The sequence below is a fragment of the Dipodomys merriami genome, unplaced genomic scaffold (assembly GCF_024711535.1).
Source record: "Dipodomys merriami isolate MVZ:Mamm:240054 unplaced genomic scaffold, mDipMer1.0.p SCAF_305, whole genome shotgun sequence".
In the NCBI taxonomy this organism is placed as follows: Eukaryota; Metazoa; Chordata; class Mammalia; order Rodentia; family Heteromyidae; genus Dipodomys; species Dipodomys merriami.
In genome coordinates, this window is record NW_027204549.1 from 1,059,197 (window position 1) to 1,070,000 (window position 10,804).

General features: G+C 48.7%; 1 protein-coding gene across 4 annotated transcripts in view; it reads right to left on the bottom strand.

Moving 5' to 3' along the window:
* Window positions 1–8,096: 8,096 nt before the first annotated feature.
* The window catches only part of LOC138840888 (SLIT-ROBO Rho GTPase-activating protein 3), a 188,608-nt gene continuing 185,900 nt past the window's right edge, over window positions 8,097–10,804 (bottom strand). For all 4 annotated transcript variants that reach the window (XM_070041282.1, XM_070041281.1, XM_070041280.1 and 1 more), the window contains one exon: window positions 8,097–10,804. This exon is cut by the window's right edge and continues 2,713 nt beyond it. The gene's annotated coding sequence lies outside the window, so the exon portion shown is untranslated.

Here is a 10,804-nt window from a genome sequence, read left to right on the forward strand (position 1 = left end):
AGAAGATGTAGTTTTGTCAGTGGCAATATTCAGGCTTGATCCTGGGTCTTTTAACCGCAAACCACAAGAGATGCAAAGGCACACGGGGTGGAGCAGGGTCTGAGAATCCCAAGATGCAGGACAGTGTGCCTACAACAGGAAGATGTGTAGGGAAGGGCTCAGTGGCCTTTGTGCCAACCAATCAAAGACATTCATGCAAATGAGCTCCAAGCAAAGTAGGATACTATTGGATAGTATGGATGCAGGAGAGTGGGATGCTAGGAAAAAGCATGAATCTAAGGGTCTCAGACCATGTGCTTAGGCCAGGAGTCATTCCTTCTTGGGGTTGATATGATGTAATTAGCTTCAAGGTGACAAATAGCTGGGAAGGTGATAAGGAATGAGAGTCAATATGGGAAAGGAGTAAAAGTGGAGAAGGAAGAAAAGAGTTGGAAGGAAGAAAAGAGTTGGAAGGAAGAAATGTATTTCTCATGCAACCACAAAGACAGATTTGGAAGCCAGCATCCCTTGCTGGTCTTGGATTCTGAATTCACCTCCCCGTCCATGGAAAGCCTCCAGAAAAGCACCATGCCGTTCCTCTGAGTCCTTTCTCACCAACTGCTTAGCAAGCCTGGATGAACAGATGAATTACCAAGTAATCCCACATTCCTGCAAAGCTTTTCCTCCAGGCTGGGCACTTTTCTTCCTGTGGTCTTCCTTCTGGCACCCCAAGAGCTAGACACCGCGCCAGTCCCACTGTGGGCCTGGGAAGGAAAACTTAAGCACCAGAAGATTCTAAAAGCCCGCTGTGAGCTCGGGACACTTGTCTTACTCTTACCGCATCTATCCACCCTCAAGAGCCATTCTCCTCTAACAAGCTGCTGTTCCCAGGGACTCTGTGCTTCTGTTAGATGAATAACGAGATTGTACCTTCTCTATTCAGAAGTAAAAACAAAATGTTCCATATTTTTTTTTAAAAAGGCAGGCTAAGAGCTCAGTGGACTCTCCCACAACACTTAGCACCAAGCGAGAATTCTGCCCAGGAAATTTGAATAGGCATTTTACTAAATGTTAAGTATAGTGTGTCTTGAATATCGCGTTGGACATGATTATACTGAAGAATTGTTCCTTGTTTATCTGAAATTCAAAGGTTTTTTTATTTTTAAACTGGGCATCCTGATTTTTATTTGCCAATGCTAACAACTCTTAGGAGGGAAACATCCCCCCAGCCGAGTGTGCGCCTGACCTGCGCCCTCCCTGGGGCCCCTGAAGCCCTGAGCTTCTGCCAAGGGCCTCTTCGCATCTGCCCTCTGCTCTCCCTCCCTCTACCCAGTTCCTCCCAGGTCTTCATGGGAGAGGAGGGTGGTAAAGAGCTCAAGGCCTTATCCTCCTTCTTTCCTGCCCTGTCTTCTTTTTTTTTCCTTTTCTTTTTCTTTCCCTCTTCCATACTGGAATTTGAACTCAGTGCCTTATGAATGATAGGCAAAAAGGCTACACTGACCTAACCCAAATCCGTCATTTTGTGAGACAAAGTCTCCCTACATAGGCCGTGCTGGCTTTGAGCTTCTGACTCCTAGCTGCTGGGACTATAGCCCCACCACGCCCATCCCTCTGTTCATTTTAACAAATGTACCCACAGCCCCTGCCCACCTGTGCCAGTTGCTTGGACCACAGCAGTAGATATATTAGACATGGCCTCTGCTCTCAAGAAGCTAACATGGGGAGAGAGAGTAGAGCCAGGAGAGAAACAAGGTGCATGGGAAAAAAAAACACGTAAATAAGAATGTCAGAAATATCAAATGATGTGAAAGAAAGCACTAAATGATAACAATGTGATAGAGGGTGGAGGACAGGGATAAATTCCAGCCAGTGCCCTGCCTGTTCTCCCTGTCACCCTGAGGGGACAGAGTCCCAGACTTAGGCCAGCAAGTCCTAGTTTATTCACTAACACTCCCGGGCCTGTGGCCACCAGAGATGCTCAGCGGCTTGCCTTCTTCCCAGGTCATGTTGAGAGGCCGCCAAGCCCTTCCTGTAGATCCTTTCAACGCCTGTTTCTTGAGAACCTACTGTGTGCCCAGAGGAAACTAGACAAATGGAAGCCTGTCAGCCAAGCCCTGAGCTAGACAATCTCCCAGCCATCTATCACGGTGTTGCACAAGCACCAGTTTCTTGGTTCAACGCTGGTGAGAATTTGGTAGCCACTCATCAAAACGCTCATTGAGTGAGCCACCAAGAAAAACACCAGGCAGGTACTTGAACCTGGAGCTCTGGAGCCCCGGGAGCGGAGTAAGGAAGCTGAAAGAGGACAAAACTTGCCAATCATTCACTCTGTGGTAACTCAGAGAACACAGTTTAGAGCTGTGCAGACCAGAATTTCAATCCCCACCATTTACCATGGACTCTTGGTAAGCGTCCTGGGTAGGACGCTCAGTCTCTAGGTCTTGTTTTCTTATTTTGTAAAACTGGAATGCTCATGCCTGTCTCTGAGGGCTGGTACAAGGATTCCATCTTTTCCAAGTGCTGGAAGTTGCCTAAGAGAGCACTTGACACCGCGTGAGTGGCCGCCTGTGGCATCAGGAGTAATAGTTATCATTATGAATACTATTCTTCCTAATAAATGTGGTTAATCAGAAGGCACAGAGACTGAGTGCCAGATTTGATACTGGCTGCGAATCTCAGCTCTCCCACTTGCTAGGACAGCCTGTGCTCTTCACATATGGTCCCCAGTAAAAAGAACCAGGAGGCTCATTGGAGAAATGGCTCGCTTTTTAGGTCTAGAGCAAGATGAACCTCAACATTTATCAGGCCCCCAAATAAGGAAGTTGCCAACAGGCCGTGAGTGGATGCCGAGTAGGCTGAGGCAGGATTTTGAGAGCAAAGCCAGCCTGGGCTGCAGAGAGACCCTGTTTCAAAATAAAACATCATCAGTGGATTCAAGAGCCAGCCTAAAGTTGGTCTCGCTGACCTAAGAATCAAAACAAAACACTGACTTCAACTGATAGAGACTCACTGGAGAAATTATTTTTTTGCTGGTCTTGGGGCTTGAACTCAGGGTCTGGGCACTGTCCCTGAGCCTCTTCGCATTCAAGACTAGCACTCTACCACTTGAGCCACAGTGCCACTTCCAGCTTTTTTGAATAGTTTATTCGAGATTTGAGTCTCAAGGACTTTCTTGCCTGGGCTAGACTCAAACCGTGATCCTCAGATCTCAGCCTCCTGAGTAGTAAGGATTACAGGTGTGAGCCATCAGCAATGAGTAACATTGGATAATTTTTAATCCAGGAAATTCTCCTGGGTCTCAGCAGAAGAAAAGAAGATCTCATTTGTGGCTGCTAGAGGTAGCCACCATCTCAACTCTCAATCCAAAAGGTGAGAGATACCAGGAAAGAATCAAACACTTACACAATGAACTCTATTTGGGGGAAGCTTAGCCCATGGTGAAGAGGACTCTTGTTAATAAATATAGGAGGAGGTATAACATTAGCTCCAGGGGCTGGGAAGGTGGCTCAGTGGTAGAGTGTTTGCCTTGCATGCATGAGGCCTTGGGTTCAATTCCTCAGCACCACATGAGAAAACAGAAAAAAGCCAGAAGTGGTGCTGTGGCTCAAGTGGTAGAGCACTAGCCTTGAGCTGAAGAGCTGAGGGACAGCGTCCAGGCCCAGAGTTCAGGCCCCACGACCGGACCCCCCCCCCAAAAAAAACCCCACAAAACATGAGCTCTATTTCTCACTTGTAGGCAATTATTCCCAATGGGAAGAAAACCATTAGCTGGATGAGTGCTGCGGACGTGACATTTGTGAAGTTCCAAGTTCTCAGCCCACAGCTGCCTTGTCGCTCACAAGGGAGGAGCAGTGTTTCGATGGAAATATGGGAGTAAACAGACCTATTGATCAGGCTCACCTAGAAATGGACATGCTTCTCCCAATGGGGTATATGATGAAGGGCTATAATCTAGGTGAGAATCTGGCATTCTCACCCAAAATGCTGAAACCAAATCTAAGCAAAGTTTGCGCAGTAGATCTGACTTCCGCTGGGGCGTGGAAGGAAGGCAGAGCAGATAAGGAGTTGTGGGTCCATGATTCAAGGGAAGAGTCAAACAAATGCAGGCTCTACGGATCCTATTAGAAAACGAGCTGGATTTTGACAGTTTGTGAGCAGAGGCCACTGTCCCAGGAAGCGTCGAAACAGCTGTAACTTGGAAAAGCCTTGGTTGGATCCAGATTTTGGGGGAAAAAAAATCTACTTGAAAAAGAACAGGTTTTGGAACAATCAGGAAAATTTGACTAAGGATAAAATATTATGTCTAGAAGTTGTCATTTATTTTATTTGTTCTGATAAAGGAATTGTCATGTAGAAAATACCATTTTTAAGAAACATAATATATTTCAGGCTAAATGTTATAAATAATAGGTGACTTACCTAAAAATCAAAAATGAAGCAAAATATGGTAGATGAAAAAAGTGGAGCAAATGTGAAATATGTAAATAGGTGTTAAATCCAGATGATCGATGTAATGGGCTAACTATTCATTGCGCTCTCAAAATTTGAAATTTGTCATCAAAATTAAGTGTACCTTGCCTGCCATCTTTAAAATGACCTCATGGGGGCAGCAAAGTATCATGCTAGACCTGAGCTCAAGCAGAGGAAAAAATAAATGCACCCCGCCATGCATAATTCGTTTTTACCTCATTCTTCCATGTAGCTGACTTCTAAGGGACGCTGATTATGTGCAGGTCAGATTCACCCCCAACCCTGTGATTCACCCCCAGCCCTGCCCTTTTGCCACCACACATGTAGTTTCAGAAGGAAAAAAAAATGAAATAATCCAGGTAAATTGTATCAAACAGTGCCTGGCATCCAGGAAATGCAAACGATGAGTATACATGCTTAATGCTCTCATTTGGGGCTCTGAGCCAGAAGCAGGCCATCACTAATCTACTTACCTGTAGGCCCCATTGACAGATGCAGTTTGGGGAGTGAAGAGCTGGGGTTGAGATTCTCCAAAGGCAGGAGACCACATTGTAGCAGCTCATTGAGTGTGTTCTCTCTGCCAGCCACTGCCCCAACAGCAGGACTGTGAGGCCAGCGCTGTTGCTGTACCTACTCTGAGGGGAGAAAACTGAGAAAGTTAGCAACTTTCCTGATCTCTCTGCTGGAAAGAAGGGGAGGATCGAAACCCAGGAGTCTGGCTGCAGAAGCAGCACTTGCATCTACTGGGGTAACTGTACTCCTTTAAGATCATTCTCCGAACGTTTCTCATGGGCGCCCCCTGGAGGGCGGGGCTGTGGAAAGTGTCTGTCCCATGTCATAGTTCTGAGGATAGAGCCGGTCTTGTCTTTTGGGTAAACCACTGTTGTCTACTCCCAGCCCTATGGTCAGGCTAAGCTGACCTCAATCTGTGGCTCAAGAATGGGCAGGTGACCAGGCCAATCAGTAACAGTAAGCCCCACCTTCCCATTTAGTGATTGGTTCAGGGTAAGCAGGTGATTCAACTTAAACCAATCAAAGAAAAATCCTGACTCTCTAGGGACCAGAAGGTTTTGTTCCCAGAGCCTGTGGTCTAGTCCATTTGCCTTCTGTCTACCTTCAGCTTTCTGTGTCCACAGCTTCTTGAGTGGCCCATAACAGCCACTTCTCTACCACGACACCTCTCTCGTCCCATCCCTGTGGCCCTTCATCTTCTCCTCCATGCAGCATGAACCTGCAAAATGTTAACTTGATTGTCAGCTTGGAGCCCATAGATTTGTGGAAAACTTTGGTGTGTTTGCTAGTGTAGCATTTAGTAATTGCTGCATGACTAATCACCTGGAACGTGAGTGGGGCTGGAAACCATCGCCAGTTATTAATTGTCATGGGTCTATGGGGCAGAAGCTATTCTCACGATCTCTTCTGAACAGTGATTCTATCCTGATGCCCAGTCTGGGGGGGGGTCGATAGCCCCTCGAACACACACAAGTCCACTCCAACCCTTCAGCCTTAACAGCAGCAGACTGCCAGATGTGCTGGATATGCTCACAACTGCAGTTTTCCTTCAATAACAAACTCACTTTTCCGGCCAGCTGGCTTTCAGCTGCCCAAGTTTTAAAAAAGATACTAAATATATATTATCTCCTTCTCTCCACTGAGTTCCATACAAAGGAGCTCAAAAAATATCTTTAGGACTCTTCACACCTTACCTGTCTGGCCACAGGATGAAGGCTTGGCACAGAAAAGCAGAGCCATGGCCTGGGCTCCTCCCATTGTGTCAGGAAACCAGCACTGGGCTCACAGAGTCATAACTCAGCATATTTGGGAGCCCATGATGCTGGGCTTTCCTTTAGAAACCTGTGCTTCCTGCTAGACTGTACTTTAAAAAAAATTGTGATACCAGCTCATGTACAGTCCTCATTTTGTTTAGCTAATGTAATAAACCTTTCCTTCCTTCTCTCTAAAAAACCCTGCTCTGTGAGTGGCATTGAGTTGAGGGGACTGAATTTCCACCCTCACAGCTGATTCAGAAGAGGACCTCTGGCTTGATCCTAAACAGGGAAAGCCAGACCCTAAGGCATTTATCTGTCCTTCTGAGACTGAGGAGGTGCAGGTGGTAGAGCCATCGACACCCTGTGGGCAGCTGTGAGATGTTCAGCAGGCTGAGTGGGCCTGAGTGAAGAGAAGGGCCCCCACACAAAGTCCACACACCCTCCTCTTGTCCCACATCTGAAGCCAGTTCTGGCCCGGGCTTTGCAGGTGTAAACACTAAGCAATCCTCTCCTGCCCAGGCCAGGATTGTTTGCAATGGATGGTCTCTCATTTGCAAGATTTAAAAGTCTCAAAGTGAGGCACGTGGGAAGTGGGCAGTGCCACCATAGACTATGTTAGGGGTGGGCATGGAAAAATGGACAGTCAAAATTTGCCCCTTGTTGTCCTATGGGTTTGAGGCACTTTTATTCATCATCGAGTGAAAGTTGTTTCAGTCTTCCAGAGTGGTTAATTGGTGTGGTTAATTTGTTCAAGGTCTGAGAACTGGAGGCACAACCTGGAGCTGATCCATCTGTGTCCCCAACACTAACTTGGACAAGGTACATGAAAAGATGCTTCATGCTTGCTTGTGGAATGAATGAATGAAACACTGCTACATGGGGTTCTACTATGGACACTGTAAACAGGTTACAGGCTGACTATAGAATGTAGGTTCTTAGTTTTCCTAGCAGAGGAGTTTGGACTTAGCAAGAAGCCACCATCAAGTGGTGATTTGGGTGGAAACAGTCACTAGGGCTGGCAAAAGAGCCCAAGCTCTTGTGCCAAGAGGCAGGTATGTGTAGATTCAGGGCCTTCAGGCTGAGGCGTAGCGCTTGCGGCAGGCAGCAAGTGGGAGGTCTCATGAGACCTGGCCCCAGTCCCAGGATGAGGAATCACCATGCACTGTGAAAAGCATGGTGATAGCATGACAGGTCAGTCAGACCAACTCCAAATTCTGGCTGCTGCACTTCATAGGCTAACCCTAGACAGCCCTCTGCATGGCTCAGAACCTCTGTTAGCCTGCAGAACAGAGTGTGTTCATGATACTCACTTTCAATGGCTGCTTTGAGGACTGCATAAAATACAGGTTTTCTAAAGTTGAGTCTAGGGCCTGGGACAAAATGAGTGGTCAGTAACTAGTACACACACACACACAAACACACACACACACCTTTGTGTGTGTACTAGGAGGAGGGCTTAAACTCAAGGCCCTAGCCCAGATGTCTTATAACATTCCAAGAGGCTGTGTTATGAGTGTTCGGGCAACAAATGCAGAAGTGTGGCATTAGAAATCAGCATCTCACAGCCTCTGGGAATTGATCTTTGACAGCTGCTGTTCCTCCTTGCCTTCCCTTGGCCTTGTCCAGACCTGGTGGCTCCACCGCCCTTCCGAAGCAGCCTTCTCCCACTGGCCCTCCAGTTGAAGCATTGACCAACACCTTGTTGGAGCTGAGCTCAAGGACATCGCCAGGCCGGTTTCCAGGGAGGTCAGTAGGGGAGCGAACAGAGGGCAGAACTGCACTCCCGAGGCACCTCTCCACCCGCACCTTGTCCCCAAACTCTTGCCAATTCCCTCCCAGCCCCACCCTCTGTCCAAAAACCACCAGAGCATGCTTGAGAAAAGTTAAGCTGTTTTATTTCACAGGATAGCTCCACATCAAACCAGCAGGCACCATCAGAATACACACAGAGGATCCAGTCAGACACTCTCTATAGGACGGGCGTTTGGTTGTAAGGTAGAGAGATGATACCCGGAAGAGGGCAACACATGTCACGCAGGGACAGGCAACCAGCAATTTCTTAGGGTGGTTTGTTTGTCCTGTCACAATTCGGGGAGGAAGGAAACCAAAGGAAACAAAAGAGACCAGCCACTCTGAAGCAATCAGAACCAAACCTACTGCCAAACCATGTAAACAGTCGTGGTGCTGGAAACCAGGGCCTGGGCAGCAGCGCCAGCCTCAGGGAGGGAAGGAGGTGCCCTCTGGTGGTTCAGGTTCAAGGAACGAACGGCTCTACGATTTGCCAGGGACAGTTCACACAGAAAAGGGGTGCGGGCGACGGGCAGCGATGGCCACCTGGCCAGTCCCGGAGGCTGGGACCGCGGGAGCCTGGCAGATCAAGCTCAGAGGGCCAGCAGGCCCCCCGCCCGACAGCAGAGCCCCCCTCAGCACCCGGGGCAATGAGGTGAGGACATTTTCTGCTTGGAATTCTCTGGGGAAGAGAGGAGACCCGGAGAACCGGGCAAGTTGACACGAAACGTCAGCATTAGCTCTGCATAGCAGAAAATCAGGGAAGCCACACCCCAGCCTGCCCCTTTCTGCCCTTTCCCTCCTCCGTGTGCCTCTGGCCTCCAGCCCTGCTCTGCAGGGCCCCACGCCGCAACTGTTGAGGCAGCCACTCCTGGGGGGGGGGGGCTTCTCGGGAACAAGAGGCGTGGGCTCTAGTGTGGAACCCTGTGTGGAAAGTTAGGGATAGAAAGACTGCGAGGAAGTTGAGTCTTGCGGTATCTCCATCTGCTGGGCACAAACGATGACCAGGTCCCGGCAGCCTGCTGCAACTTCACCCACGGAAGGAGAAAGACAAACACCCGACAAGGCACTCCAGGCGGGCCAGGGCGGAGGGAGCACACAGCACGGCCCTTCCTCCACGGGCTCCTCTGCGGACACCACGCACCAGTTTGAAGTGTCTGTAAGGCAGATCTCTGAAGCGCCGGGTCCAGCCGTAGGAGCCAAAGGACGGCTCCAGCTCTGTGTCTCATCCCACTCCGATCTCGTCACTGGGTAGAAACCTGCCGTCCCTTGGGAATCCACTGCTCTCCTGACCCCTTGCTTAGTGACTTCAGGGAAAAAAAAAAGACTCTAACCAGGAAGAGTCTTTCTTCTTCCCCAGCCCATACTTTCCTCTGATAGTGCACTCTGTCCCGGGTTCAAAAGGCGCTTCAAGGTGAGAAATCGTTAGCACTGAAAACAAGGAAAGGCAAGGAGTTGTCATCGACTCCCAAAGCTCAGAGCAGCTCTTTTAAGAGAAAAAGGAGGGGTGGGGTGGGTGGGCGAGGAGGAAGAGTGCGCTGGAAGCACGGCTTGTTTTCAATTTTATCCAAGAAAGGTCTTCAGCAGCGGCGCGGCGGCAAGACCCAGGGAATTGGACCAGGAATTCATTGTCTTTGGTCAGTTTTCAATGAACATCTTGCTGGCTCATTCCTAAAATAGACTGAAGGTCCATTATACACAAAGACAGAAGGCTTGACCTTGGGAATAAGTCAAAGGTTAAGAAGTCATTCCGTAGCGCAAAAGAAAAGAAAGGAAAATGCCCGTTGTCAACTAACTGATCAGCACAGCTTTCAATTGTGGCGATGAACAAGTAGGAGGCCACTACTTCCCCTTGTACAATTGGCTATATTGAGAACTACTAACTAGGTTACTATGCCCCCCCACCCCCCACTCACTGTACAGTTAGGTTTCTGGTATTGGTTTTTACATCGATCTATCTACTAGGTGCAAAGATTTGGTGAGTGGTGTTGGCTATAATTTAAATCGTAGCCTTTTTAAAAATTACAGTTTCACATTTGAACAGTTACTTTCCAGCATTGAAGCAAATACAGCAATATATAGTGGACTAAGACAGGCAGGAGGTGGAGAGAGAGAAGGCCGATGCTCGGAGAACAGTGGCGGGCTGAGTGGACGTGGAGCATGGCAGAGACGTGCGAGGCGGTGGAGAGGAAGGGAGTGGAGTGGAAAGTATTCTTCCATCTGTTCTGCATCAAGGCTCAGCTTTGGGGCTGGAGGAGTGGGGAATGGTCAGGCAAGCTTCCCTCAACGTCAACTCGTCAGCCATTTGCCGATGGTGAGGGGGGTGGGGGGATAGCTGCTTAAAGAAAACAGCAGAGGCTCTGCCTACAGACAATCCAGGGAAAGGCTTGTCTGTTTTCAGTGAGGAAAAATGAAATCTATCAATTCAGAGAAAAATCCACACAGCCTAACTGCTGTTATAGGTGTCAGGCAACAGAGTTGTCTGCTGTGGTGCTTGCAGCCAGAGCATGTTGCATTTTGCCCCATGGGTGACTAAAGTCTGGGGCTGGATCCTGGCTGGGTGGCGTAGCATCTAGCCGATGACCTCGGCAGCAGGACATGAACCCTGCTCCCAGCCATCTGTCAAAGCTTGGCCAGGTCCCAGCAAACCCCAGGGTCTCACTCTCTTTAACTCTAATCCAGGGATATCTTTACGTGCTGAAAAGTGGGCAGAAGGCTGGTCCTTCCCAGCTGGGAGCCATAGAGAAGAGCTGCTAGCTGTAGGCCAAGTTCACACAGGCCTCTCACTGGCATTCTTA